Here is a 15,521-nt window from a genome sequence, read left to right on the forward strand (position 1 = left end):
TTCCCTTAATAATTTTTCCCAGTGGATGTACCAGATTATTCCAAGAAATTCTTGAATACTTCTTTAGGCAAATTGGATGGAAACACATGTTCCTCAATTTTGTTTTCTGTATTTACTGAAGAATTATCTTCTCCTTTTTTCTACCCTTAGAGGACAATTTACTCATTCATTCAACAAATATTTATTAAGTACCTGCTATGTGCCAGACTCCTTGCTAGGCAATGGGAATACAGTATTGAACAATGAAAACAATGAAAGTGGAGGGAGATGAAGAACAAAGAACGAACAACTGAAAAATGAAAAACAAAATCATAGCAAATAATGAGAGTGCTAAAAAGAAAATGATTAGGATAATACCAAAGAGTAACTGGAAGGGGCTTACATTAGACAGGGTGGTCAGGAAAGGGTTCTCTAAGGGGGTGATGTTGAGATAAGACTTGAAGAATGAGAATGAACCAGTTATGCAAAGAGCTGGGAAAAGAGTGTTCTAAACAGAGGAAACTGCAAGTACTAAGATCTTGAGGCAGGAAAGGGCTTGACATGTTTGAAGAGCAGGAGGGAGACCAATCTGGCTAGAGCATAGTGAACAAGCAGGAGAGAATGGGAGATGAGGCTGCAAAGACAGGTAGAGACCAGATCATGCAGGGCCTTGTCAGCCACAGTAAAGAGTTTGGATCTTAGCAACAGGAAGCAAAGTTTTAAACAGGGTAGTGACATAATCTATTTTTTTCCTTTTTAAAAAAGTGGAGATATGATTAACATACAATGAAATACACAATAACCATACCATACACAATATACACATGCAATCTGCATGTGTAAAGTGTGGTTTTGAAAACTGCATATGCCAGTATAGCTCACACCTTATCAGATACAGAACATTTCTATCAGCCTAGAATGATTCCTTAAGCCCCTCCCCAATCATTCCCCACCCTCCTTCATAACAACTGTTAGATTTCTTTCACACAGATTAGCTTCAGCTATTCTAGAACTTTATATAATTGGAATCATACAATATGTACTCTTCTGTGTCTGGCTTCTGTCATTTAGCATAATGTTTTTGAGGTTCATCAACAGTTTGTATCAGAAACTTCTTCCTTTTTAATTCTGAGTAGAATTCCATTTAATGGATATACCACAATTTGTTTCTCCATTCACCTGTTGATGAACATTTGAGTTGTCCACTATAAATAAAGCAGCTATGAATGTCCTTGTACAAGTCTTTTTGTATACATATGGCTTCATTTCTCTTGGGTAAATAACTAGAAGTAGAGTTGCAGGTGTGTAGGGTTAGGTGTGTGTTTAATTTAATGAGAAACTGACAGACATTACCAAAGTGGTTAAATCATTTTTACACTCCCATCAGCAATGTGTGAGAGTTCTGTTTGCTGCACATCCATCCTTACCAACATTTGGCAGTGACAGTTTTTCATTTTTTGTTGTTGTTATTCTAGTGGGTGTAAAATGGTATCTCATTGTGGTTTAATTTGTGTGTGTGTGTGTGTGTGTGTGTGTGTGTGTGTGTGTGTGTGTGTGTGTTTTAATGAAATTTTTCCTATCATAGTGGATTCTTTTTTTTTTTTCAATTTATTTATTTTGCTTGCACCGGGTCTCGGTTGTGGAAGGTGGGCTCCTTAGTTGCGCTTGAGAGCTCTTTTGTTGTGACATGAATGTGGGATCTAGTTCCCTGACCAGGGATTGAACCCGGGCCCCCTGCATTGGGAGCGTGGAGTCTTAACCACTGTGACACCAGGGAAGTGCCTAATTTGTGTTTTCTTGATGCATAATGCTGTTAAGGATTTTTTCATATGTTAATTGTCCACCTGTACATTTTCCTTTATGAACTGCCTGTCTCAGTTTTTACCCCTTTTTCAATTGGGCTTGTTTGCCTTTTTATTATTGAGTAGGAGTTATTTATATTCAAATCCTTTGTCCTGTATGTGTATTGTGAATATTTCCTAGGCTAAGGTTTGCCTATTTGTTTTCTTATCAGTGTCTTTTGAAGAACAAAATTTTAAAAATTTGAGGGAGGAATAATTTTAAATTTAGGAAAAAATTGGGAAAAATAAAAATAGTACAGAAATTGCCTATATTTCCTTTACCTATGTTTACCTGTTAACATTTTTATCCATTTGCTTTATCATTTTCACTGTCTGTGTCTCTCTACACACTCACACACACATCTTGCCCCCCCCCCCCACACACACACACACACACACTCAGTTTTTTTCTGAACAGTCTGAGAATAAGTTGGAAGCATCATGGTCCTTTACCTCCAAATACTTCAGAGTATGTTTCCTAAGAATAAGGATATCCTATGACTTAACCACCCAATGTTGATCAACTTCAGCAAATTTAGCATTGATATGAAACTTTAGTCGATTGTCCATACTCCAATTTTTTTTTTTTTTGATTTACTTTTGGCTGCGTTGGGTCTTTGTTGCTGCGCATGGGCTTTCTCTAGTTGCAGCGAGCAGGGGCCACTCTTGGCTGCAGTGCGCAGGCTTCTCGTTGCAGGGGCGTCTCTTGTTGCAGAGCAGGGGCTCTAGGCACACAGACTTCAGTAGTTGAGGCATGCAGGCTCAGTAGTTCTGGCTTGTGGGCTCTAGAGTGCAGGCTTAGTAGTTATGGCACACGGGCTTAGTTGCTTTGCAGCATGTGGGATCTTCCAGGACCAGGAATCGAACCCGTGTCCCCTGCATTGGCAGGTGGATTCTTAACCACTGTGCCACCAGGGAAGTCCCCATACTCCAATTTTGTTAACTGACCCAATTATGTCAATTATGGAATTTTCCCCTCCTCTCACACAAGATCCAGTCTAAAGTCAGGCACTGCATTTTGTTGTCAAGTCTCTTTAGTCTCCTTTAATCTTGAACATTTTCACAGCCTTTCTTTGTCTTTTATGACATTGACATTTTAAAAAATAGAACATTCCAAAAAATAGAAACAGTTTTGGTTTGTCTGATGTTTCGTTATAATTAGATTCAGGTTATGCATTTCTGATCAGAATACTACATAAAAGCTCTGTTCTCCTCAGGGTTTAATATCCATTAAGGCATACAATATCCATTTACCCCTTATTTGTGATGTTGTGATCACCTGGTCAAGTTGTTTGATTTCTCTACTGTAGAGTTACTAATTTTTCCCTGATAACCAATAAACCATCTATGGGGACACACTTTAAGATCATGCAAATATCCTGCACCTCATAAAAATTTGCTCCTAGATTTAATATTCATTGATATTCTTGCCTGAGGTAATCTTTGTTATGATGGCTGCAAAATATGACTTCACAACCTCAGTATTGCCTCTGTATTTAGCAGTAAGCACTAGACATTCTATTGTAAGCAACAGTATGTATGTATGTATAAATGTATGTATGTATCTATTTGCTATAAGTTGGGATTCATAGATTTCTATTTTTAATTGTGTATAATTTATTACTGTCCTTAATTATTTTGGTGCTAAAATTTCAAGATATTGTCATTATGAATTCCTTCAAGCTGTCTCTTTTGCCCTCAAGACATGTGCCCATTCTTATTTTGAGTAATTCCTTACTTTATAGCATAACAAGATGTTCCAGGCTCATCTTGTACCTCCTGTGCCCCAGGTCTGGAATAAACCATTTGCCCAAGGAGTCCTGGTTATACAAAAAAATTTTTTTAAGTGAACATACAGTAAAATCGACTTTTTTGTGTGTACAGTTCATTTTAACACATGTATAGATTCACGAACAGAATACAGAACAGTTCCATAACCCCAGAAAGTTCCCTCATGCTGTTCCTTTGTAGTCCTACTCCCCACCCTGCCCTCATCACTAACTAACCCTGGCAACCACTCTTTTTTTCTCTATCACTATAGTTTTTTGTCTTTTTGAAAATGTGATAAAAATGGAATAGTACAGTATGTAAGCTGAAACATCTGGGACAGGAGATTCCTTTCTGGTTTTTGACTATGAATGCAATGTCTTTAATAGTTATAGAAATATTGAGGTTATCTATTTCATCTTGAGTGGCTTTTGTCATTTTCAAGGAATTAGTCCATTTCATCTAAGTTGTTGAATGTATGCGCATAGTTGTTCACAGTCTTCCCTTATTATCTTTTTTTTAAATTTTATTTTTATTTTGGCTGTGTTGGGTCTTCATTGCTATGCACAGGCTTTCTCTAGTTGTGGCAAGTGGGGGCTACTCTTCATTGTGGTGTGCAGACTTCTCATTGTGGTGGTTTCTCTTGTTGCAGAGCATGGGCTCTAGATGCATGGGCTTCAGTAGTTGTGGCTCATGGGCTTAGTTGCTCTGCAGCATGTGGGATCTTCCTGGACCAGGGATCGAACCTGTGTCCCTTACATTGGCAGGCGGATTCTTAACCACTGTGCCACCAGGGAAGTCCCTCTTATTATCTTTTAAGAGTGTATAATCACTTTCATTACTGCTAATGGTAATTTGCATCTTTTTTCTTTGTCGGTCTTGCTAGAAGTATATCAATTTTACTGATCTTTTCAAAGAACTGCTTTTTTTCCTTTTTTTTTTTTTTTGTTGTTTTTTCTGTTTTCAGTTTCATTGATTCCTGCTCTTATGTTTATTATTTCCTTCCTTCTACTTGCCTTGGATTTAGTTTGTTCATCTCTGATTTCTTAAAGTGAAAGCTTAGTTTATTCATTTGAGACTTTTCTTCTTTTCTAATACAAGCATTTGATGTTATAAATTTCCCTCTAAGCATTGCATTCTAAAATTTTTGATTTGTTGTATTATTTTTGTTCAGTAAAAATTTTTTATAATTTCACCTGAGACTCTTTGATTTTTTTACTATTGTTGTTTGTTTGTTTTCATTAATTTTTATACTTTGACTTTTTGATTATTTAGAAACATGTTGTTTACTATCCAAATATTTGGAGATTTTCCTGTTATCTTTCTGGTTTTGATTTCTAGTCTAATTCCATTATGGTCCGAAAACATACTTTGCATGATTTAAACTCTTTTAAATTTGTTAAGGTTAATTTTATAGCCCAGCATATGGCCTATCTTGATTATACTTTCCATGTACACCTGATCAGTTTTTCCATGTACACTTGAAAAAAATATTTTTTTTGCTGTTGTTAGATGGAGTAGTCTATAAATGTCAGTTAGATCCATTTGGTTGAGTTCTTCTATACGCTTACTAATTTTTGTCTAGTAGTTCTATCAATTACTGAGAAAGGAGTGTTGATACTCCACCTATAATTGTGGAGTCCCCCATTTTTCCTTTCAATTCTATCAGTTTTGCTTCATGTATTTTGAAACTCTTCTGTTAGATATATACACATTTAGGATTATTATATATTCTTGGTGAATTTACCCTTTTATCATTATGTAATGACCCTCTTAATCCCTGGTAATTTTCTTTGTTCTGAGACTTTGTAGTTCTTAGTTATTATTTCTTCGAATAATAATTTGTCTCACTCCCTCTTGCGAGAGCACTGAATCACAACTAACTGCTGAGCAATCATTGACAGTAAGGCACTGGAACTCACCAAAAAAGATATCCCACATCCAAAGACAAAGGAGAAGCTGCAATGAGATGGTAGGAGGGGCACAATCACAATAAAATCAAATCCCATAACCACTGGGTGGGTGACTCACAAACTGGAGAACAATTATACCACAGAAGTCCACCCACTGGAGTGAAGGTTCTGAGCCCCACGTCAGGCTTCCCAACCTGGGGATCCGGCAATGGGAGGAGGAATTCCCAGAGAATCAGACTTTGAAGGCTAGCGGGATTTGATTGCAGGACTTCGACAGGACTGGGGGAAACATGGACTCCACTCTTGGAGGGAACACACAAAGTAGCATGTGCATCAGGACCCAGGGCAAGGAGCAGTGACCCCATAGGAGATTGAACCAGACCTACCTGCTAGTGTTGGAGGGTCTCCTGTAGAAGCAGGGGGTGGCTATGGTCCACTATGGGGACAAGGACACTGGCAGCAGAAGTTCTGTGAAGTACTCTTTGGCATGAATCCTCCCAGAGTCCACCATTAGCCCCACCAAAGAGCCAAGTAGGCTCCTGTGCTGGGTCACCTCAGGCCAAACAACCAACAGGGAGGGAACCCAGCCCCACCCATCAGCAGAGAAGTGGATTAAAGTTTTACTGAGCTCTGCCCACCAGAGCAACACCCAGCTCTACCCACCACCAGTCCCTCCCATCATGAAGCTTGCACAAGCCTCTTAGATAGCCTCATCAACCAGAGGGCAGACAGCAGAAGCAAGAAGAATTACAATTCTGCAGCCTGTGGAACAAAAACCACATTCACAGAAAGATAGACAAAATGAAAAGGCAGAGAACTATGTACCAGATGAAGGAACAAGATAAAACCCCAGAAAAACAATGAAATGAAGTGGAGATAGGCAGCCTTCCAGAAAAAGAGTTCAGAATAATGATAGTGAAGATGATTTGGCCATTGGAAAAAGAATGGAGGCAAGGATCAAGAAGATGCAAGAAATGTTTAACAAAGACCTAGAAGAATTAAAGAACAAATAAACAGAGATGAACAATACAATAACTGAAATGAAAAATGCACTAGAAGGAATCAATAGCAGAATAACTGAGGCAGAAGAACGGATAAGTGACCTGGAAGACAGAAGGGTGGAATTCACTGCTGTGGAACAGAATAAAGAAAAAAGAATGAAAAGAAATGAAGACAACCAACGAGACATCTGAGACAACATTAAACACACCAACATTTGCATTATAGGGGTTCAGAAGGAGAAGAGAGAGAGAAAGGACCCGAGAGAATATTTGAAGAGACTATAGGTGAAAAATTCCCTAATATGGGAAAGGAAATACCCACCCAAGTCCAGGAAGCTCAGAGAGTCCCAGGCAGGATAAACCCAAGGAGAAACACACCGAGACACATAGTAATCAAATTGACAAAATTATTAAAAGCAACAAGGGAAAAATGACAAATAACATACAAAGGAACTCCCATAAGGTTAACAGCTGATTTCTCAGCAGAAACTCTACAAGCCAGAAGGGAGTGGCACCATATACTGAAAGTGATGAAAGGGAAGAACCTACAACCAAGATTACTCTACCTGGCAAGGATCTCATTCAGATTCAAAGAAGAAATCAAAAGCTTTTAAGACAAGCAAAAGCTAAGAGAATTCAGCATCACCAAACCAACTCTATGACAAATGCTAAAGGAAGTTCTCTAAGTGGGAAACACAAGAGAAGAAAAGGACCTACAAAAACAAACCCAAAACAATTAAGAAAATGGTAATAGGAACATATGTATCATTAATCACCTTAAATGTGAATGGATTAAATGCTCCAACCAAAAGACACAGGCTCACTGAATGGATACAAAAACAAGACCCATATATATGCTGTCTACAAGAGACCCACTTCAGACCTAGGGACACATACAGACTGAAAGTGTGGGGACGGAAAAAGATATTCCATGCAAATGGAAATCAAAAGGAAGGTGGAGTAGCAGATAAAATAGACTTTAAAATAAAGAAAGTTACAAGAGACAAGGAAGGGCACTACAAAATGATCAAAGGATTAATCCAAGAAAAAGATATAACAATTATAAATATATATGCACCCAACATAGGAGCACCTCACAACATAAGGCAAATGCTAACAGCTATAAGAGAGGAAATCGACAGTAACACAATAATAGTGGGGGACTTTAACACCTCACTTACACCAATGGACAGATCATCCAGACAGAAAATTAAGAAGGAAACACAAGCTTTAAATGACACAATAGACCAGATAGATTTAATTGATATTTATAGGACATTCCATCCAAAAACAGTAGATTACACTTTCTTCTCAAGTGCACACGGAACATTCTCCAGGATAGATCACATCTTGGGTCACAAATCAAGCCTTGGAAAATTTAAGAAAATTGAAGTCATATCCAGCATCTTTTCAGACCACAACACTATGAGATTAGAAATCAATTACAGGGGAAAAAAACGTGAAAAACACAAACACATGGAGGCTAAACAATACGTTACTAAATAACCAGGAGATCACTGAAGAAATCAAAGAGGAAATCAAAACATACTTAGACACAAATGACAATGAAAACATGACGATCCAAAACCTATGGGATGCAGCAAAAGCAGTTCTAAGAGGGAAGTTTACAGCAATTCAATCTCACCTCAAGAAACAAGAAAAATCTCAAATAAACAATCTAACCTCACACCTAAAGGAATTAGAGAAAGAAGAACAAACAAAACCCAAAGTTAGTAGAAGAAAAGAAATCATAAAGATCAGAGCAGTAATAAATGAAATAGAAACAAAGAAAACAATAAAAAAGATCAATAAAACTAAAAGCTGGTTCTTTGAGAAGAAAAATAAAATGGATAAACCTTTAGCAAGATTCATCAAGAAAAAGAGGGAGAAAACTCAAATCAATAAAATTAGAAATGAAAAACGAGAAGTTCCAATGGACACTGCAGAAATACAAAGCATCCTAAGAGACTACTACAAACAACTCTATGCCAATAAAACGGACAACCTGGAAGAAATGGACAAATTCATAGGAGGTGTAACCTTCCAAGACTGAACCAGGAAGAAATAGAAAATATGAACAAACAAATCACAAGCACTGAAATTGAAACTGTGATTAAAATCTTCCAACAAACAAAAGCCCAGGACCAGATGCCTTCACAGGCGAATTCTATCAAACATTTAGAGAACAGCTAACACCTATCCTTCTCAAACTCTTCCAAAATATACCAGAGGGAGGAACACTCCCAAACTCATTCTATGAGGCCACCATCACCCTGATACCAAAACCAGACAAAGATACTACAAAAAAAGAAAATTATAGGCCAATATCACTGATAAATATAGATGCAAAAATCCTCAACAAAATACTAGCAAACAGAATCTAACAATACATTAAAAGGATCATACACCATGATCAAGTGGGATTTATCCCAGAGATGCAAGCATTCTTCAATATATGCAAATCAATCAATGTGATACATCATATTAACAAATTGAAGAATAAAAACCATATGTTCAACACAATAGATGCAGAAAAAAAAGCTTTTGACAAAATTCAACATCCATTTATGATAAAAACTCTCCAGAAAGTGGGCATAGAGGGAACCTACCTCAACATAATAAAGGCTATATATGACAAACCCACTGCAAACATCATTCTCAATGGTGAAACACTGAAAGCATTTCCTCTAAGATCAGGAACAAGACAAGGATGTCCACTCTCACCACTATTATTCAACATAGTTTTGGAAGTCCTAGCCATGGCAGTCAGAGGAGAAAAATAAATAAAAGGAATACAAATTGGAAAAGAAGAAGTAAAACCATCACTGTTTGCAGATGACATGATACCATACATAGACAATCCTAAAGATGCTACCAGAAAACTACTAGAGCTAATCAATGAATCTGGTAAAGTTGCAGGATACAAAATTAATGCACAGAAATCCCTTGCATTCCTATACACTAATGATCTGAAAAGAGAAATTAAGGAAACACTCTCATTTACCACTGCAACAAAAAGAATAAAATACCTAGGAATAAACCTGCCTAAGGAAGTAAAAAACCTGTACTGAGAAAACTATCTGACACTGATGAAAGAAATCAAAGATGACACAAATGGATGGAGAGATATACCATGTTCTTGGATTGGAAGAATCAATATTTGAAAATGACTATACTACCCAAAGCAACCTACAGATTCAATGCAAACCCTATCAAATTACCAGTGGCATTTTGTACAGATCTAGAACAAAAATTCTTAAAATTTGTATGGAGACACAAAAGACCCCGAATAGCCAAAGCAATCTTGAGGGGAAAAAAACAGAGCTGGAGGAATCAGACTCCCTGACTTCAGACTATACTACAAAGTTACAGTAATCAAGACAATATGGTACTGGCACAAAAACAGAAATAGAGATCAATGAAACAGGATAGAAAGCCCAGAGATAAACCCACACACCTATGGTCAACTGATCTATGACAAAGGAGGCAAGGATATACGATGGAGAAAAGACAGTCTCTTCAATAAGTGGTGCTGGGAAAACTGGACAGCTACATGTAAAAGAATGAAATTAGAACACTCCCTAACACCATACACAAAAATAAACTCAAAATGGATTAAAGACCTAAATGTAAGACCAGACACTATCAAACTCTTAGAGGAAAACATAGGCAGAACACTCTTTGACATAAATCACAGCAAGATCCTTTTGACCCACCTCCTAGAGTAATGGAAATAAAAACAAAAATAAACAAATGGGACCTAATGAAACTTAAAAGCTTTTTCACAGCAAAGGAAATTATAAACAAGATGAGAAGACAACCCTCAGAATGGGAGAAAATATTTGCATATGAAGCAACTGACCAAGGATTAATCTCCAAAATATATAAACAGCTCATGCAGCTCAATATCAAAAAACCAAACAACCCAATCAAGAAATGGGCAGAAGCCCTAAATAGACATTTCTCCAAAGAAGACATACAGATTGCCAAGAGGCACATGAAAAGCTTGTCAACATCACTACTTATTAGAGAAATGCAAATCAAAAGTACAATGAGGTATTTCCTCACACTGGTTAGAATGGCATCATCAGAAAATCTACAAACAACAAATGCTGGAGAGGGTGTGGAGAAATGGGAACCCTCTTGCTCTGTTGGTGGGAATGTAAATTGATACAGCCACTATGGAGAACGGTATGGAGGTTCCCTTAAAAAACTAAAAATAGAATTACCATATGACCCAGCAATCCCACTACTGGGCATATACCCAGAGAAAACCATAATTCAAAAAGACACATGCACCCCAATGTTCATTGCAGCACTATTTACAATAGCTAGGACATGGAAACAATCTAAATGCCCATCGACAGATGAATGGATAAAGATGCGGTACATATACATAATGGAATATTACTCAGCCATAAAAAGGAATGAAATTGGGTCATTTGTAGAGGTGTGGATGGACCTAGAGACTGTCATACAGATTGAAGTAAGTCAGAAGGAGAAAAACAAATATCGTATATTAACGCATATATGTAGAATCTAGGAAAATGGTACAGATGAACCGGTTTGCAAGGCAGAAATAGAGACACAGATGTAGAGAACAAACGTATGGACACCAAGGGGGAAAGTCAGTGGGGGGTGGTGGTGGTGGTGGAATGAATTGGGAGATTGGGATTGACATATATACACTAATATGTATAAAATGGATAACTAATAAGAACCTGCTGTATAAAAAAATAAATTAAATAAAATTCAAAAAAAAGAATTTGTCTGATATTTATATAGCCACTGGGCTTTCTTTTGAGTACTGTTTGCCTGTTATATCTTTTTTCTATCCTTTTACTTTTAATTTAGCTACATCATTATATTTGAAATGAGCTGTTTTTGTAGACAGCATATAGTTGGGTCATTTAAAAAATTCCATTCTGAGAAGCTCTGTTTTAATCGATACATTTGAACTTTCTACACTTAATGTAATAATTAATATGTTTGGACTTAGGTCTACCATTTAATATTTGTTTACTACTTGTTTCCTCTCTTTTTGTCCCTCTCTTTCCCCTTCCCTGCCTTCTTTTGGGTAATTTGAATTTTTTTCTAGTATCCATTTTATCTGTTGTGGGCTTATTTTTTTTCTTTAACTCTATAGTTTTTGTGTATGTGTATGGTTGCTATAGGGATTACAGTATAAGTACTTAACTTTCACAGTGCATTTACAACTGGAGTTTTACCAGTTCAGCATAGAAACCTTACCACTATATTAGTCCCTTTACTCTCCCCCCTTTATGATGTGTTTGTCTTCTATATTACATATACATACAGAAAAAAAACCCTATCAGACAATATCATAATTTTTGCTTTCAACCATCAAACATTTTTTTTAAACATCTTTATTGGAGTATAATTGCTTTACATTGTTGTGTTAGTTTCTGCTGTATAACAAAGTGAATCAGCTATACATATACATATATCCCCATATCTCCTCCCTCTTGCATCTCCCTCCCACCCTCCCTATCCCACCCCTCTAGGTGGTCACAAAGCACCAAGCTGATCTCCCTGTGCTATGTGGCTGCTTCCCACTAGCTATCTATTTTACATTTGGTAGTGTATATATGTCAGTGCCACTCTTTCACTTCATCCCAGCTTACCCTTCCCCCTCCCTGTGTCCTCAAGTCCATTCTCTATGTCTGCATCTTTTTTTTTTTTTTTACTGCCCAAAAGTTGAGCTTTATTCCCCATTGTGTTACAAGATACTAATACTAATGATTCAGGCTCAATGATAGTATTTGCATATAAAATTATTTATAAAATTTTTCTGACTTGGGTAATATTGATGTAAAATATCTTATGGTGCTATGTTTGATTTCCCTGTAGAGTTGGTAAATATCTTTATATTTCAAATATTTTAAAATATACTTCAAGTATCACATTTTATTTCAAGTCATAAAGTTATTTGCTATCAATTTAGAAGAAGGAATACCTGTTTCTCCTTTTTAAGATACAATTTACAATATCTAGTAGCATTGCCTTCATGTTTAAAATCTTTTTTTGAGATTTCTTATGGTTTTCATTTTCAAGTAATAATTCTTTTTCTTCTGAGAAAATGTAATATATGGACATAGGAATTGTCGTTGTGATGGTAATTTTCAAAATCCTGTCGATTTAATGTTGTAATTATGAGATATCCTCACAAATAGGCTTCAAACTTGGTTTTTACTTTCAATTACCTTTTCAATTAACTAAGAAGTGCTTCACAGCTAAAAATTAGTCCAAATAAGACCTTTGAGAATGAAGGGGTCATTTTGAGAGAATGACCAGCCAAGCACTTTCAAAGGATTATTTTCATAATGAAGCAAGGGTAAACATTAAAGAGATGAGGTGCTTTATGATTTTGACAGCCTGTAAGAACATGCCGAGAACTATATTTAAAATAGATAACCAACAAGGACCTACTGTATAGCACAGGGAACTTGGTTCAATATTCTGTAATAACCTAAATGAGAAAAGAATTGGAAAAAGAATGGATACTTGTATGGGTATAACTGAATCACTTTGCTGTACACCTGTAACTAACACATAATTGTTAATCAACCACACTCCAATATAAAATAAAAATTAAAAAAAAGAACATGCCAAGATAGTAATGACCACATGAGTTGATAACCGCTAATATTATGATAAACCTTCTTCTGCATGTATTTTGTGAATATCTTTGATTATCCCATTATACTTTTTATATTTCTGGCTTCTTAAAAAATAAGTATTGCTATAATAAAAATAATACAAACTCATTATTCAAAAATATAAACATTGAAAGAAAAGTATAAATAATGAAATACATATCATCCCCAAATTTTACCAGTCTGAGCTATCACAGTTAGAGATCTTTTCTATTCTTATGATAGCAAAATTTCATCATCCACTCAGCTTCGTGCCCTGAAAGATGAAGAGCTGTGTATGATCTTTCTATCTAAGCTGAGGTCTCAAGTTGAACCCCAAGAACTTCTACTCACAGTGGCTTTACATTTCCAGGTCTGCTCACTCAAAGTATCAGCTAGCATATCTCAGCATTGAAGGCTATTAGTAGGAATACTCAGGATTTAAAAGCAAATAATTTGTATATTTTTCTCAGTATTCTCTCTTTGGGGTGGGGTGGGGGTCAGAAGCTGTGCTACATGAAAATTCCACATATCATTTCTTTCTTTACTTTGGTGTTGCTTTTCAAGGTTTGGGGCACATGGTTAAGCTTTATTCCTTATTTCATTGTGACTGGAGAATTTATCACAACTGGTTTTATATTACATTATGTTGAACTCAATTTGAGGAGAAACCATTATAGATTTACCTAGGTGTGTACACATTAGGAGGTAACATTCTAGCACTGTTTACCAACATCAAAAATCTTTTATCCAAGTGCATTTTATTTACATCATGCCAAGAACCAAAAAATTATCAGTAATAGACATTACAAGTTATCTGTCCTTGGCCCATGAAAACAATGGTAGTGTTTGAACAAAATATTACCCTAGTCAATTTTAAAAATATATCAAAGATGAGTTTATGCCAAAAAGCTTATTTAAGTCAGCACTTAGTCATTTCATTTATTTTTATTCTTACTTGCTGTCTGTTTAATTTTTTTTTCTTGTGATGAGAACTCTTAGGATTTACTCTCTTAACAAACTTTCATATATAATATACAGCAGTGTTGATTATATTTAATCACGTTGTACATTACATCCCTAGTACTTATTTATCTTATAACTGGAAGTTGTACCTTTTGACTGCCTTCATCCAATTCTCATTCTTTCCCCCCACCTCTGATAATGGCAAATCTAATCTCTTTTTCTAAGAGTTGGCTTATGTTGGTTGTTGTTTTTTTATTCCAGATGTATTTTATTTTATTTTTATTTTTATTTTTTAACATCTTTATTGGAGTATAATTGCTTTACAATGGTGTGTTAATTTCTGCTTTACAACAAAGTGAATCAGCTATACATATACTGACATCCCCATATCTCCTCCCTCTTGCATCTCCCTCCCACCCTCCCTATCCCACCCCTCTAGGTGGTCACAAAGCACCAAGCTGATCTCCCTGTGCTATGTGGCTGCTTCCCACTAGCTATCTATTTTACATTTGGTAGTGTATATATGTCAGTGCCACTCTCTCACTTCATCCCAGCTTACCCTTCCCCCTCCCTGTGTCCAGCCCCTAGGTTCTTCAGAGCCATTTTTTTTTTAAAGATTCCATATATATGTGTTAGCATACAGTATTTGTTTTTCTCTTTCTGACTTACTTCACTCTGCATGACAGTCTCTATGTCCATCCACCTCACTACAAATAACTCAATTTTGTTTCTTTTTATGGCTGAGTAATATTCCATTGTATATATGTGCCACATCTTCTTTATCCATTCTTTTGTCGATGGACACTTCGGTTGGTTCCATGTCCTGGCTATTGTAAGTAGTGCTGCAATGAACATTACGGTGCATGTCTCTTTTTGAATTACTGTTTTCTCAGGGTATATGCCCAGTAGTGGGATTGCTGGGTCATATGGTAGTTCTATTTTTAGTTGTTGAAGGAAACTCCATACTGTTTTCCATAGTGGTTGTATCAATTTACATTCCCACCAACAGTGTAGGAGAGTTCCCTTTTCACCACACCCTTTCCAGCATTTACTGTTTGTAGCTTTTTTGATAAAGGCCATTCTGACCAGCGTGAAGTGATACCTCATTGTAGTTTTGATTTGCATTTCTCTAATAGTGATGTTGAGCATCTTTTCTTGTGCCACTTGGCCATCTGTATGTCTTCCTTGGTGAAATGTCTGTTTAGGTCTTCCACCCATTTTTTAACTGGATTGTTTCTTTGTTTGATATTGAGCTCCATGAGCTGTTTGTATATTTTGGAGACTAATCCTTTGTCTGTTGTTTCATTTGCAAATATCTCCTCCCATTCTGAGGGTTGTCTTTGTGTCTTGTTTATGGCTTCCTTTGCTGTGCAAAAGTTTCAAGTTTAATTAAGTCCC

General features: G+C 36.3%; 1 protein-coding gene across 1 annotated transcript in view; it reads right to left on the reverse strand.

Moving 5' to 3' along the window:
- Window positions 1-15,521, reverse strand: part of ASIP (agouti signaling protein) — a 207,981-nt gene that overhangs the window by 113,773 nt on the left and 78,687 nt on the right. Inside the window, exon 4 of the transcript XR_014235362.1 lies at window positions 3,559-3,640. The gene's annotated coding sequence lies outside the window, so the exon portion shown is untranslated. The remainder of the gene's footprint in view (window positions 1-3,558; window positions 3,641-15,521) is intronic.

The sequence above is a fragment of the Balaenoptera borealis genome (genome assembly GCF_965194805.1).
Source record: "Balaenoptera borealis genome assembly, chromosome: 16".
Lineage (NCBI taxonomy): Eukaryota > Metazoa > Chordata > Mammalia > Artiodactyla > Balaenopteridae > Balaenoptera > Balaenoptera borealis.